The following is a 16,644-nucleotide window of genomic DNA, read 5'->3' as shown; positions in this document are numbered from 1 at the left end:
GCAAAACTGAATCCCCAACTTCAAAAGTCATCGGTCTTCGCTTTTTGTCAGCATAGCTCTTTTGACGATCCTGAGCTGCTAACATTCTTTCCCTAATTATTTTCAACTTTTCAGCAGTTTGATGAACCATCTCCGGTCCCATAAACTGCTTTTCCCCAGCCTCAAGCCAACAAGACGGCGTACGACACTTCTGTCCATACAAAGCTTGGTAAGGTGCCGTCTTAATGCTCGAGTGGAAACTATTATTGTAGGAAAATTCTACCAAAGGTAAATGTTCATCCCAGTTACCTAGGAATTCTAGAGTACATGCTCTCAGCATATCTTCAAGCGTTTGTATCGTTCGTTCGCTCTGACCATCAGTTTGTGGATGGTAAGTTGTACTTAAACACAACTTGGTTCCCAATTCCTCTTGTAGACTTTTCCAAAACCTCGAGGTGAAACGGCTATCACGATCCGACACAATCGTTAACGGAACACCGTGAAGCCTCACAATTTCCTTCACGTAAGAATTTGCAAGCTTCTCCATAGACCATTTCTCCTTGGCTGCTATGAAATGCGCACACTTAGTGAATCGATCAATGACCACCCAAATCATGTCGTGGCCATTCTTTGTTCTGGTCAGTTTAGTGACAAAATCCATAGCAATGTATTCCCACTTACCCATAGGCACAGGCAATGGTTCTAAACTCCCATACGGTTTCTGATGTTGTGTCTTTACTCTCGCACAAGTCACACACTCGGCCACATACTTTGCAACATCAAGCTTCATCGTCGGCCACCAGTAGTAGGGTTTCAGGTCCCTATACATTTTAGTGCTACCGGGATGAATCGAGTACATGGTCTTGTGAGCTTCTTCCATCAGAAGATCTCTGATTCCTCCTGTCTTAGGTATCCAAATCCGATCTTGGAACACCTTCAGTCCATGACTGTTAATACCGAACACCAACGTTTTTCCCAAACGTTCCTCCTTTCGGTCATTCTTCTCAGAAGCTTCCTATTGAGCTTTCTTTATACTTTCCATAATTGTCGAGACAACTTCAATTCTCAACGCTCTTGGCCTTTTCCTTTCAAGATTGACTTTCCGACTGAGAGCATCAGCAACAACATTAGCTTTACCGGGGTGGTAAAGTATTTCACAGTCATAGTCCTTAAGTAACTCTAGCCAGCGTCGTTGCCTCATATTCAATTCTTTTTGATTAAAGAGATATTGGAGACTCTTATGATCAGTGAAAAGTTTGCACTTCGTGCCATAAAGGTAATGCCTCCATATTTTCAGAGCAAAAACTACCGCTGCCAACTCCAAATCATGAGTCGGGTAGTTCTTTTCATGCTCTTTCAATTGTCGAGATGCATATGTGATCACCTTTTCTCGTTGGGTCAAAACACAACCCAATCCAACCCCATACGCATCGCTATAAACAGCGAAGTCTTCAACTCCATCGGGTAGAGAAAGTATCGGTGCCTCACATAGTTTCTTCTTTAGCTTCTCGAATGCTTCTTTATGCTTATCAATCCAAGCATAAGTAGCTCCTTTGTGGGTCAAAGCTGTCAACGGAGTAGCGATCGAAGAAAAGCCTTGGATAAACCTTCGGTAATATCCGGCTAATCCCAAAAAGCTTCGGATCTCCGTGGGACTTTTCGGTTGTTCCCATTTCATCACAGCTTCAATCTTCGCTGGATCAACCATTATCCCTTCTTGGTTGACCACGTGACCCAAGAATTGGACTTCACGAATCCAAAAATCACATTTGGAGAACTTAGCATACAGCTTCTCCTTCTTCAAGACTTCTAACACTTCTCGCAAGTGTCTGCCATGCTCCTCTTGGCTTTTCGAATAAATCAGAATGTCATCTATGAACACTATCACAGATTTATCTAGGAACGGATTACAAACTTTGTTCATTAAATCCATAAATGCTGCTGGAGCATTGGTTAGTCCAAACGACATAACCAAAAACTCGTAGTGTCCATATTGGGTTCTGAATGCAGTCTTCTCTATACCCTGCTCTCTTACTTTCAGCTGATGATATCCTGACCTTAGGTCGATCTTTGAAAAATAACTTGAACCTTGTAGTTGATCGAACAGGTCATCAATCCTCGGCAACGGATATCTATTCTTTATTGTCGCCTTATTCAGCTCTCGGTAATCAATGCACATTCTCATACTTCCATCTTTCTTCTTCACGAATAACACCGGAGCTCCCCAGGGTGATGAACTAGGTCTAATGAAACCTTTGTCTAATAACTCCTGAAGTTGCATCATTAGCTCCTTCATTTCCGTCGGTGCTAATCGGTAAGGTGCTTTTGCTATTGGCGTCGTCCCTGGCAACAAGTTTATTCTAAACTCCACTTGTCTATCAGGCGGTAATCCGGGAAGATCTTCGGGAAATACTTCCGGATAATCACACACGACAGGAATGCTCTGTAGCACCTTTTTCTCCTTTTTAGCATCGATCACGAATGCTAGATATGATGTACATCCTTTAGCCAAACACTTTCTGGATTTCACCAATGAAATGATTCCAGAATTTACTCTGCGTTTATCTTCATACACCATAAACGACTCTTTCCCAGGCGGGTTTACTTTGACTATTTTCTTCTTGCATAAAATCTCGGCATCGTTGGCGCTAAGCCAATCCATTCCCAAAACGATGTCGAAACCGTTAAGTTCGATAGGCAATAATTTCTCATGGAACTTATTCCCATTCAGATCAATTAAGATGTTTTTCATACGATAGCTAACAGGTACAAACTTTCCACTAGCAACTTCGACTAATAAAGCACTATCTAGTCTATCAACAGGCAAAGCTAGCTTTCTACCAAATTCATGCGATATAAAGGAGTAGTTGTCTCCAGAATAAAATAAAATTTGGGCAGGCAATGTGTGTACGAGAAAGGTACCTGAAGCGACATCAGTTTCATCTTTAGCAGCTTCCCGTGTCATCTGGAATGCTCTCTCCTTCGGCTTTGGCGGAATGTTGGGTCTATCTGCCTCCTTCTTCTTCGGGCAGTCCCTCGACATGTGTCCCTCCTCACCACAACCATAACAAACTTTCTTTGCGAGGGTACAGTCATTGGCATAGTGCCCTGGCTTTCCACACTTGTAGCACGTGGCCACTACCTCACATTTCCCATGATGCTTCTTCTTACATTTGTCGCACCATTTCGCTTCACCTCCTCCTCCTCTCGAACTAGACTTCGAGAACTTGTTTTTCTTGTTGGACCCTGAAGTTCCATCGAACTTCCTCTTTTCACCAACATCTATCCTTTCCATACCCTTTTCCTTCTGTTGGGCCTCCACATTCTTAGCTGCACGAACAGCTATTTTCAGAGTAGTTGCCATCTTGACTGTCGGACCAAAGTTGGCAGGCAGTCCATTAGCAAACCTCTTAATCTTGGAGAGTTCCGTTGGCACTAGGTACGGAAATAACTTCATTTTCTCAGTGAATGCAGTAGCATAGTCATCTATGCTCATCCTCCCCTTCTTCAAGTTTTGGAACTCATTGTTCAGATCAATCAGATCTATCTCTGAACAATACTGCACCTTTAGTTGTTCCAAGAACTCCTCCCATGACATTTTCAGGGCTTCCCCTCGTGGCATAGTATCTGCCAACAACTTCCACCAACTCAATACTCCAGTCTTCAGTTGTCTAACTGCAAAGACAGTCTTCTGTTTGTTGCTACAGTCGCAACCTCCAAATACCATCTCCATTTCGGAGATCCAATCCATTATCTCAACAGGCTATGGGCTCCCAGAAAGACTTGGCGGCTTGGCGCCCAAGAAGTTCTTGTACATTCGCCCATCCTTGTTGTTTCTCCTTTCTGGATCGTTCCTTCGTTCTCCTTGAGTCCCAACTTGACTCATAATGCGACTATTGTTCCCTTCCTCCGATTGCTCGGGAATCAAGTCGGGTTCCTCAATAGGTATGATAGGTTCGTCCCTATTATCATGCAATATCTATCGCATCTCATCCCTTTGTTCGGCTAACATAGCCCGAATCATGGCTTGCACCCCAGCCATTGTTATTGGTTCTGGTGCTGCTGCTACAACAGGTATTTGCTCAATCACTGGCGGTTGATTCCTGTTTTCATCCGCGTTTCCAACGCCACTCCTTGTTCTCACCATTTTTGATCTACACACCGAATAAGGTGAAATTTAGATTTTCATTCACGATAGATTTCAAATCATCCTTATTACTCCGAAACGATTACATGCTAGTTCTAATATCGTATACATACGCTTAGAATCCTAAACACATAAACCTTCAGATCTGATTGGCAACAAACCGTAGATCCGAACAAATAATATCATATATGGCAACATATAACATTTAGCACATAAAAGCATTTTAGGCAACTTTCCTAAAAATAAACTAGTGCTCGTCTCTAAAATCCAACAGACACACATCTCAAAATTCCACTTAGCATTCTAAGTTTAAGTCTAGAAATCCTACAAATTCCTAGTTCGCTTAAACTAATGCTCTGATACCAACTGTGACATCCCCAAAATCACGGCCAGAAAATACCTTTTTCATTTATGCTTTGATAAATATTATTTTATCATGTTTTGTTTTGGGAACAAATTCCGCAACACTTTTAAATCAAAAGGATTTACTCTGAAATTATTTTAAAAAGCATAAATGAAATCGGTCTTTTCTGGCCGTGATATTGGGGATGTCACATATGCCCTATTAAGTGTATATTAAATTTCCTAGGCTCTCGTCCTAAGATTACTTCCATTTTTACCCTACTAATTACCGAGGAAGAACTTTTACTAATACTAACTAATTATTTGATGAATATGATTGCATGCCTCTAAAATTAAATAGTTCGTCGACCGAATAATCTGACACTACAACGGTTGGACTCAAACAAGAGTTGTGCAATAGCGCCAAATCAAGCAATCTAAAACTATTTAATTATGGGAGCATGCAACTTATCTTAATATAGGTTCTATGTAGCAATTAACAAGCAAATCCTTAGGCTATACGACATCTTAAGTTTCACGCAATTCTAACTAGCAATTCCTGAAAAGATCTCTAGCCAACATACTAGCATGCATTTCTACCATCTCATATATCAACATCCATAACAAATACAAATATTTTGGAAATCACTTTCCTTTCTGAGCTCCGACTGACTGTACGCACCACACTTTTTTTGTTTGAATAAAGTTATTTTTCTTAATAAGATTTGTTAAGATATTCAGATCCTCAGTTTGAGTCTGGAATCACACGAATGTTCATCCAATTCTCTCAAACCATGGCTCTGATACCAGCTTGTCACGTCCCGATTTTTCAACACAAAATTTTTCATTTTTTTAATATATAAAACAAAAATCCAAAAGCCCATCTTTATTAAAAGATCATTGTCATACATTTATTAAATATAAAATAGAGTTTTAGCGGAAGTCTAAAAACATTATTAATTTCTTCGATGCGAGTACAGTCATGCTGGAGCCTTTCCACTATCAGAAGAACATCCTGAAAAATAGTTATTCAACAACTGTAAGCCGAGGATTAGTGAGTTTTCCCAAGATACCATATATCACAAACATATACATGCATACAATCAATGACTCACGACCTTTCGCCGATCCACCAATAATATGTGTATCTAGAGTTACGGCCTACCAGCCATTTCGTCATCAACACACGGGTCTATAAGCTCCCGACCTATCGCCGTTCCGCCGTCAACCCCTAACTTAACCGTAATAATTTAAATATAATAATATTTAAACACATAGAGATTACGCTTATTCTACTAGTTCAAGTATAGTAACAATAAGCACATAGAGACTATATTTTCGACTCTACTCAATGACTTAAGTATAATAACATAAAACACATAAAGACTATATTTTTACTCTACTAGCTCTCTATCCGAACATACATGGGTATATATTGTAATATATAGTATAGTGAGATAACTCATCTCATTACATTAAGAACAACAAGCATGTATCACCTAATTGAGGTATAGCTTGGAAGGTTGTGATCGTAACGCACAAGAAAGCCATATTATCTCCTTTTTACCATTTAGACTTTAAAGGTGAAAAGAATGAATGAAAATTAATGGACCATGTTTTTATTTATACCCGATGCAAATCTTTTATAATCAAACACATAGCATCAACTTTTGACACGCATGTACGAATCATATTATTCCTTTAGATGACTTATTGTTCCATTTGATTCTAATCAACTTCGTATGCTTACTCACTAACAAAAACTACACGTGTGTAGTTTAATTAATTATAGTTGTACCATGAATTTGTAATTGACTAACACGTACCAAAGTGGTGTACGTGCTTTTATGAATTATAATTAAAATTCTCCATAAATTGATCCATAAACTTCAAGTTCATGCATCTTAATTTTTCTTTTTAACAATGCTACGTATATATATTATAATAAATACGGATTCACTTTGCTAAAGAAATATGGATCCATTTTACATAAAAATATGGATCCATTTTGTTTTACATGGATACACTACACTACATGTTTTCTTTTAATAAACTTCAAATTTTATAACCAATATATTATATACATATTCTATTTCTTTCTCTTCTACTAAGATTATATTTAACTTCACTGTATTATCTAAATTTTTAATTATCGTAATTGATTATTTCATTTATATAAGTATACATATATAAACAAAGTAGAATTTATAGCTATTTATATCACTCGCTAAAAATGATATCATAACTTATAAAATATGTGTCGATAAAATTATGAATATGACACATTACCCAATATATAATAGATATTATTTTACGATCTATCTAGTTTTAATAATAGATACTAACGTCGTAAAGTAAACGTGGTTAATTATTATCGAAAATATGGGTGTTACATTAATATTATGCAGATATGTGCATAATATTAATATGTGAAAGATCCAATAATAAACGAGGTATTACAATTCAAGATGGCTGAATATAGCGAGAAATTGGGGGTTTGTTATTTTACTTTAATTAGATCAGCACCCTAAATGTTGGTGGTTTTGTTAATTGATTATTTTCTCCTAAATGTTGTTGGTTTTGATAATTGATTATTTTCTTGCTTACAGGAAACTAATAAAGGGTTAAATCACCCATCTATAATTTTCAAACGGACGGGTTGTGATTTGTTAATGATATCAGGGATACACACAAGCATGAAATGATCCATTATTCTTAATATCAGTCTTTATTAATTTATTTTAATTATTAAAAATTATCTTTGTTAAATGTTTATTTAAAAGTGATTTGTTTATGATATCAGGGATACACACACAATTGGTGTTATGCATTGCCTTTCCTCTATTCGACTCTATTTAGCATTTTTGTTTTATAGGCTAATTTTGAAGATTAATCTAAATAGTGGATTATATATGTCATAGGTGTTACAAAAGTTTGAAATATTCAACATATTTGTTCTAGAAAAGCACATCGGTTACTAGATCATATGATGAAGAGATGTTGAAATTGATATTAGAGGTTGTATGCTTGGTTGGACAAGTTGTTGAACTTATATTTTGGAAGATTTTACCCTAGTCTTTTGGTCATCTATAAGTGGAAGTATTAATATTTTTTGTAGTTTTCTTATAGTTGTCATGAATAAATAGAATATATGGATCTCTTGTCCAATTATTATACGCTTGCAACATAGTGATCTTTTATATCATTAAGTCATTTGTGCTTAATTTTCTCTAAAAATCTTAAAGAAAGGTAAACCAATTTTTTTCCACACCACCATGTTATAAGTTGTATATCATAACTTAAGATTTGTACGATGATCTAACATTGGTAGAAATCAACAATTTTTTTTGGTATACGATGGTGATAAAATATTAGGCTTTATTGTAAACTTTTTAGTAATCTAAAACTTTAGTGTATTGAGTACAATCTATATTATAATGGGGTTTGGTACAAAATATAAGTTGTTTTTTCATAAAAACAGATCAACAGAAACGTTAAAAATAACAAGTTTATTTTTAGTTTATAACAAAACCAAACCATCAAGTATCCATTTATAGGCATAAAACATAATATCAACATGATGTGTAATGATTAAAACATCAGTATCATATCTTAAGTTTCAATGCAAAAAATTGAGTTTATAAAATAAAATGAGTTGATTCTATAAATTCATGAAGTAATAAGATTTTGATTTTTAAAAGGAATTTAAAATAGTGATTTTATAACTCATCCAAAACTCGAAATCTTAAGTTTAAAATAAAGTTTTATTAAGACTATTACCGATTTTTAAAACTAATCTACGATTAAACTTTAAAATACTGGATTTTAGTTTATAATTTATCGCAACTAATGACAAATAAAATGAAGTTTTATTTGACACCTAAAGAACCTCATAGCAAGTGATATGAATTTTACAAAATGGTACATGAATTGTTGGATGCATGCAATATTCATGAGACCATGTTTTTTATAAACTATAATTATAAAACATATATAAAACCTTTTCTAAAAATACAAGTCGTGGTTGTCCTTTTGAAGGATACTTGTTATCATTTGTATGATCTTAGTGACATATGGTCACCTGGTCATTAAGATTTTCTTATGATGTTCGGGGTAGTTTTGTAGTTTCTGGTTTCTAAAGAGTCGCCTTGTCATTGGTTAGTTACAATACTACAAGTTGTTTCAAGTAGGATGACTTGATCAGAATCTTGTGTGATAAAGGTCACCTAAGGATGAGAAGTCTGAGACATAGATGGGATAAACATGTCAAGTTAAGCAATAGTTGTTTAGGACCCCTTAATCTAGGAGTTACATATTGTATTCAATTGGTAATTGCTACCTACCGAGTTTGATAAAGTTAATGTGATAAATGTGACCTAACCATTTACTTGTTTTACTACTTGGATCCTAGACTTTAGTAAATTAATGTTTTAAGAAAAAAAGGTATTAATTTTTAAAGACTAATATTGAAAATTCTAAATGAAACTTTTTAAAACTCTGTTAATACTCTTACGCCCTGCAAAACCTCTCTCTTGTTGAGTTTCAAGAGAAAATAACATTTGATGATTATAATTTCTATAACTGGTATAATACCTTGAGGTTCTCCCTTAAAGATAAATAGAAATTATATATACTGAAAGATCTGTCACACCCCAAAACCGATGGCGGAAACGTTCCGGAGTGGAGGACGTTATGTACAGTATCATAAAAATTGCATAATAGTAAAAACAAGCGACAACAACCATAGCATTAATACAGTAATTGTAAATACAAGCGTGTTCTATACAGTTTTGATAGACACCAAAAGTATAAACAAAAATAAAAGATGGGTCTTGTATATGCTCCATCTTCTCAAAAAGGTTGCATCAGTACCTGTCTATTTTTGCCCTGAGAATACAAGTTATTTGAAAATGAGTATCAGCATAAAGTTGGTGAGTTCATAAGAATTTAGTGTCGTTGCTTGTTTAAAAGTGTTTACAATCATGTAATATAAAAGTTGCGATTAATGTTTGAGAATAGTGAAAATCCCTAGAAAATCCTATATTTGTTAGATTTAAGCATTTTTAAGTTTAATCCTTCGAGTGTGTAAAAGTATTTCCATTGAAACTGTCAGTTATAAAAATAAGGTAATAGATTTCATTCAAGTAAAGTATATGAGGAAAGATATTGCCGACTGGTTGTAGTAGTGTTGCAAACATCAATTAGTAATATATGTATATATATTCACTTCGGGAAGTTAGTTTAGCCTTTAATTCTTAGTGTGTTAATTTGAGTACGAATGTAATTTCTCATGTAACCAATCTTAGTGATAGTAGAGTATCCGATGACCTTCCCGGTCATACGTAGTGTAGTGATGTTTTGTTACCCCTGGGCCTAGTCGGCTTGGACTGTAGTTAGCAGTCGGGATGTAATAGTGTCTGTCCTGTATAGATCTATACATGTAGTGTTTGTTATCCCTTCTGGAAGCTCTGGTTACACGGTGTTTGCACAGTAGAGTGTTGGATAGAGGGATAGTGTGTCACTTTCTGCATTAGTGTATTCCCTTGTATTATAGTATAGTAAACTTTTAGTATACTTGTAATAGTGGTAATTACAGTGGGTATCATAGTGATAGAGGAAATGAGCAGTAGTCTTAACTATACCTATTATAGTTAAATAGAGTGTGGGATTGCATGCCTTTGATTGACAAAGGTATTGAATAAGATGAAGACTTTCATATCTGACACAAATATATATGATATATAACTAAGAATTCAACGACAGTCGAACGAATAACAGTATACCCTAAGACCCCAATCAAACAAGAACAGGAAGTAAGGCGAGCTATCGGTCCTAAGTCCTTCAAGTCTTACTTATATAAATATATTGGTGTAGATATAGTTTTAAAAGAAAATTAGTTTAAAGAAAATTTGCAAATAGTTTAACATCAATTAAACATAGACAATGCATTGATAATTATTTAAAACAGTTATATTGACAAGTAGCTAAAAGTATAGAAAAATCCTTTTTGATTTCAAGTTATAAATCACATATGATTTGATACTATAACTTGTTGTATTTAACTTGTATTCCCCCTAAAACATTTAAAAGAAACATTATAAAGGTTCATTAAGGGGTATGAACTCACCAGTAGCGAGTAGATCGAGTGGAAATGTCGGATGCGCGCTTGGTGTCAAGTAAAGACTTGAACACACTCTATGACCCTAGTAACATATTAAGACATATGTTTACGAGTAATTAGTGATTAAGACACTAATTAAGCACATATAGACATCCTAATGCGAAGAAAAACGCTTTGGTTAAGTGCTAGGAGACTATTGGGTTACATCTAAGGAGTATATGACCTCACTATGGAGTTTACTCCTCAAATACTCACCTTAGGTGAGTTTACGGTTGAGGGACCCTTTCCCCCATGATTTTACGGCCGTAAACTCATGGGAGGAGTGTATTTGTGTGCCTTAAGGTCTCTAGTATCGCTAGGAAGGATTGTTAAATTCCAAGGCTTGAGGGGTGTTTAGGGTTCAAAAGGGGCACTCCCTTGGAGTTTGCAGTCCTAGGACCACTCCTTGGGAGTTTACGGTCGTGAACCCCATGGTTTACGGCCGTAAACTCTTGGACACACCTTATACTTCGATTTTGAGGTCCTTAGCTCACTCCTACATGTTTCTAGGTGAAGGGATAAGGCTAAATAAGGGGTTTAGGGCTTGATTTGCATAGTTTGAGGGAGTTTACAGCCTAAGAATGTTCTTGGGCCGTAAACCCTCTTTCAAGCCTCCAAACATGGTGTTTAATGTCTAAAACACTTCAAGGTTAAGTTCTAAGCTAGTCTCTAAGCCTAAGGAAGGGATTTGGGGCATTTTTGGCACCTTTTTAGGGGTTTACGGCCTAAGAGGGTTCTTTGGCCGTAAACTCCTTGTTTTTGGCCTTCTTGGACGATTTTCAAGCTATAACGATATGTAATGAGCTTTAGAACAATCTAGGGTAAGAGAACTTACAGTTTGGGAGCTAAAACTTGCGGATTTTTGGAAGAATCGAGCCTTGAAGAGAGAGAGTAGAGAGAGAGTGCCTAGAGTGGTAAAAAGTCTAAGTTGGTGACCACTTATCCCTTATATAGGGCTTGATTTGGTGGCCAGGTGGGGATCCACCCCATACCACCGTTAAATGGAATTCAAATTTTTACCCGATTAAATGGTTGTAACCCGGCTTAGTCGTAAACTATAATTTTTCTAAATAATTTGAAGGTATTGCCTGTGTTTTTATTTATTTCATTTCGACACTAAAATAAAATAAATCATTAGTTGATTTGTCTAACCCAAATGTTAACGGAAATCTTAATAATAATAATAAAATAAAGTATTCTATTAACGGAAATGGGACATCGCAACGGAATAAATTTCGAGTTGACACAAGATCTCATACCTGAATAACCTCTGCAAGCCAGTCAGTCTAATCATGATAATTTGATGGAAGTATTATTGTGACGATATTGATGCGTCTCACATCATACTGGAGTAATTAACCTTGACTTGCACAAAGTATTGGATCATTATGCAACATATCAGATGTATCATCGAGTAAAGCAGATATTCATTATGAACAGTAGAACGTGCTTCAAATCTATTCAACCATTGAATAAAGGAAGATCTAAGAGATTGTGTACTCAAATAGAATTATTGTTCAGTTAAGGGATATACAACATAAACCCAAAAATCAAGAAAGGACCAAATGATTAGTGTTGTTTCTAAATTGTGGAAGAAATTGGATACTAAAAGAGGAATTGCTCCTCTAATCTCATCGAGCTGAAGAAGTCTGACTTGGACAAGACTTCAGATATCTATATAACAGAACTATTCATTTTCCCATCATTCACATAAGTATGTTATACTTACTGTGACACTACTAATTGATATTATATGTTGATGATTGGAAGAAATAATCAACTGTTTACAAACGAATGGTATTTTGTGTTGAAGATATAACAAGTGTTGTTATAGTCTTTATTTAAACAATAGATGTTTTGTACATGTTTTATAGGAACATGTAATAGTTGTAAATTTACGAATAAACATGGATTTGATTATTGCTTAATGGATGTTCACATTCATGATCTAAAACGATGTATTCTGTGTTAAAGAATATTTTTCTCATAATGTCATTTATGAAGTAAATCTATAAGCTTTCATTAAATTAATAGTTCTAAATATAACACCTATATAATCAAATGATATTTGATTGAAAATTATCTATTTTATAATTATCCTGACTATATAAATATGAAACAGATATACCAACTTCAAACCGACCTCAGTCTTGTTTTTTGCTAGCTTTAGTCTAGAACTAGACTATCTCATTAAACATCAAATATCCCTATGATGCTAGCCAGTGAAAAAGGAAGGAGTCTACTTCTTTGCTGGCCTGACTCCAGAACTAGTAGAGGAAGGAAGCGATGATCGATCTATCCCATTAAGCGTAATCCCGCTAGCCAATGAAAGGACTACTCTTCTTGGACTGTGAGCGACGACACCAGATCAGAGCTAAGTAAGAGACGATAAATGCGATTAAACTGCTTTATAACTGCTCGATTTATAAGTCTTGCCTAAGTCCTAGACTTGAATGAAGCAGCCTGGCTGAAAGTCGTATTTGCTTTTGCTTTTCTTGTTCTCTTTTCTTAGTTAGGCCCAAGAAAGGGATGGAATTTTTGAAGGCAAATGAGCTTGATTCATTTGATATATGTGAATACTATTTACATGGAAAGATGATCTGCAAGTGTCTTTATCTATTAGTAGTTAAAAAACAAAGGCTTGACAAAGAATTATACATAAGTGTTGTATGTAATCTTTACAATCCATGAATAGATTTGGTGATAGATACTTAGTCAATTTCACCGACGACTTTTATTCGACATTCTTGAAACCTTTAAATTGCCCAAATTGTTTCATAGTGAAGATTAAGATTCAACTTAATGAGGCCATCATTAACCTTTCATTGTGATAAAGAAAATGAGTTTTTGTAAACCAATTCTTCTTGGAACATATCAGGATTTGTGGAATCGATTCATAACTCATTTCCTCAAACACACTCACTCATGATTAGTATGGTTCTTATGACATAGGAACACCTGGTCACTTGGATCTATTGTTTGATGTTCGAGGTAGCCTTCATATTCTCTAGTGAGATGGGTTCACCTGGCCACTGGATGAATGTCGATAGTACATGTTTTTTAATAGGGTAAAATAGACCTTGTAGTCTATTATATGATGTTTTAAAGAACTATTTACTTTGTAAATTTTTTGGATATATATATATATATATATATATATATATATATATATATATATATATATATATATATATATATATGTATATTCCAACCAAACAAGTATATTAAATATCTTCATTAGAGTAAGGATGTAAGGCTTTATCCTTATCTAAAAGGTATGGAGTTATGGAGCTTATGTTAGACAATGAGTTTAACCACTCTAGCATCTACTAACTGTATTTATGTAGACTATCCTAAATGATTGTTTAAAATGAAGTTTCTACCATCCCACTAATTTCCATTCCAGTAGACAAGTGCTTAGAAAATTCTTTTTCTAAGTGGGAGCTATATGGAACTTTAAGAGTTAAATAACCAAAAACTAAATGCATTATAGTTTGGAACTAGCAAGTTTTCAACTATTGTTGAATATGCTCAATAGTTAATTTGAAACTAATAAAACACATAGAGATGCATTCATGTATAATTATCAAATATGAGCTTGATTAATCTTTCTCGATATAGTTTTACTATAAAGAGTAAGTGAGTTTTCAGAGGAGAAAACTGAGTTTTCAAAGGAGAAAACATACATGAATGAAAATCTTTCTAAGATTTAAGTTAACGTCTCAAAGTAAGAATCTTCTTTCTTGTAAGATAATTACATAGTAATATTTAATTATAAATCAAGAAGACTCTTGTGTTTTCTACAAAGCTAGTGGGAGCACAGTAACATTCCTAGTCTTATATGTAGCCGACATACTAATTTTTGGAATAAATATCTATATAGATAGATCATGGAAACTTAATGGATTAAGTAAAATTGCATTAATAGTCAATGATCTTAAAGAACTTAAGATAAAAGACTATGAGAGAGCTATCTTGTCAAATACCACATGACATGATTTTGAGAAAAATCCTAGTGCAAATTTTTTAAACTATATAATATGAGTGTATTCCATATTTAGTTGCAATTGGAATAATCATATATGTCATGATTATGCATAAAGGCCAAATAAGTCGTATGCTTAAACCATGTCGAATGATACAAGTATAATCCGGGAACAAGTCATTGTGTAACTTATAGGAACATTCTAAAGTACTTATGAGAACTATAGAAATATTCCTAATTTGCGGAATATTTAAAAGAAAGATATGTTACAAGTTGTTACACATGTGCTAAACTTCGAAATAGATTGAGATGAATTTTAATCACAATCGGGCATGTCCTCATTATAAGTGAAGAGAAAGTTACATGGATAGTGTTTCCATGTAGATTTTAATTACAATTACACATCAGAGTTCGAGTACATTGTTGTTCAGGGAACCACATACTAAGATGATCATTGTATAGTTCATCATGACTATTTGTATGTATGTGCATATGTGCATATATATATATATATATATATATATATATATTATACATAACTGAATATGTTTGAATTCACAAAGTTTATACAAATCAAGTTTCTTAAATCTATTTAACATAGCTCCTTCATTAGCTATAGCATGAAATTCAAGTAAATACTATAGGGCCTTGTTGATATAAGTATATGTAATTGAAATTTAGTATTTGGATACTGGAACAATAAAAGAAATATATATTGTAATGAGTTCAGATATTAGATATGAGTCTTTCATTAAATAATTGTTGTGTTCTATATTAGCATGTTTAAATCCTTAAATAACCAGGTTATTCTAAATGTCCATAGTCGTTCATAGTTGTGGGTGCATCTGTGAGGTAAGACTAATATTAATGGATTGGTTGATTCTCATGGAGATGAGAATACCAAGAACTACTACCAACTTTTGCAGATACTTAATTAGGAGAATAAGTATTGGATCTGACCTGCAACAAAATCATGTAACACCTTGTTTCGAATCGTTTCATAATTTGGGGTCGTGACCCAAAGATCAGTTATCATAGGGCTTCGGGCCTTGGGGAAAGAGAGATTTAGACCCCTTTGGACATGGATAATATAGATTAGGTGAGTCGAGGGTTTGGTTGGTGCTTTGGAGCCTAAGGGTATAATAGTAAAGTGGCAATACGAGCTTTTTATGAATTTTGGATTTAAGTTCGGAAAGTTTTAAGGCAAAGGAGAGTTGATAGGATTGTAGAGATTCTCATTACCTTTCCGTGGATATAAGGACCGTCGAAAAAAGATTTGGGACCCAAATTTTATGGCCATCAGAATATTGATCGGTAAGGAGAATGTCGTGTATGTTGGGTGTACAAGGAATGTACGTTGGGCGTACATGGCTAGAGTGATAGCGAAGGCTCCTTCGCGAACGCTAGGCGTACCAGATGTACATTGGGCGTTCGCGACTCAGTCCCAAACCCTAATTTTGAGCGTTTTGACCCTATTTAAGCATCATTAACTCTTGAAACTCTCCCCATATTCAGCCTTCATCCCCCTCAACCTGTAATCTCCAAACCCTTGCCTTCCTTTGAGTACTCTTGAGCGTTTTGAGTGATTTGGAGTATTCTTGGTGCACTTTGAAAAGGAAGGAGCTCATAGGAGAAGTGTTGGTTAGCTTGGAACTTGTAGATCTAGACTTTGTTCACCTTGATCTTTCTTCTAGAGGTATAAAGCTTGAATCTTGATGATGCATATGTTAGATCTAGCTAGTTTTGGGTGCTATGAGATTTTGGTTGTTTTAGTGCATAAATTTTAGATCTTGAAATTTTGTGACCTTGTTATGGATAAAGTTGGAAACTTTATCCATCTAAACATCATATTGATTCTGATCTAAAGGTTGAAGACTTGGACTTAATGGATTAAGTTGGAAAAGATGCACTTTTAGTCCCTTTGAGACTTAAAGACTAGATCTTAGTGGTTTTGTGACATCCCCAAATTCACAGTCACTTTTAAATTTTTATTTATGCTTATTTGAAAATTAGAGTATCCTTTTTAAAGAA

This window comes from Lactuca sativa, chromosome 5 (assembly GCF_002870075.4).
Source record: "Lactuca sativa cultivar Salinas chromosome 5, Lsat_Salinas_v11, whole genome shotgun sequence".
Taxonomy (NCBI): domain Eukaryota; kingdom Viridiplantae; phylum Streptophyta; class Magnoliopsida; order Asterales; family Asteraceae; genus Lactuca; species Lactuca sativa.
Note: the sequence above shows the minus strand (reverse complement) of the source record.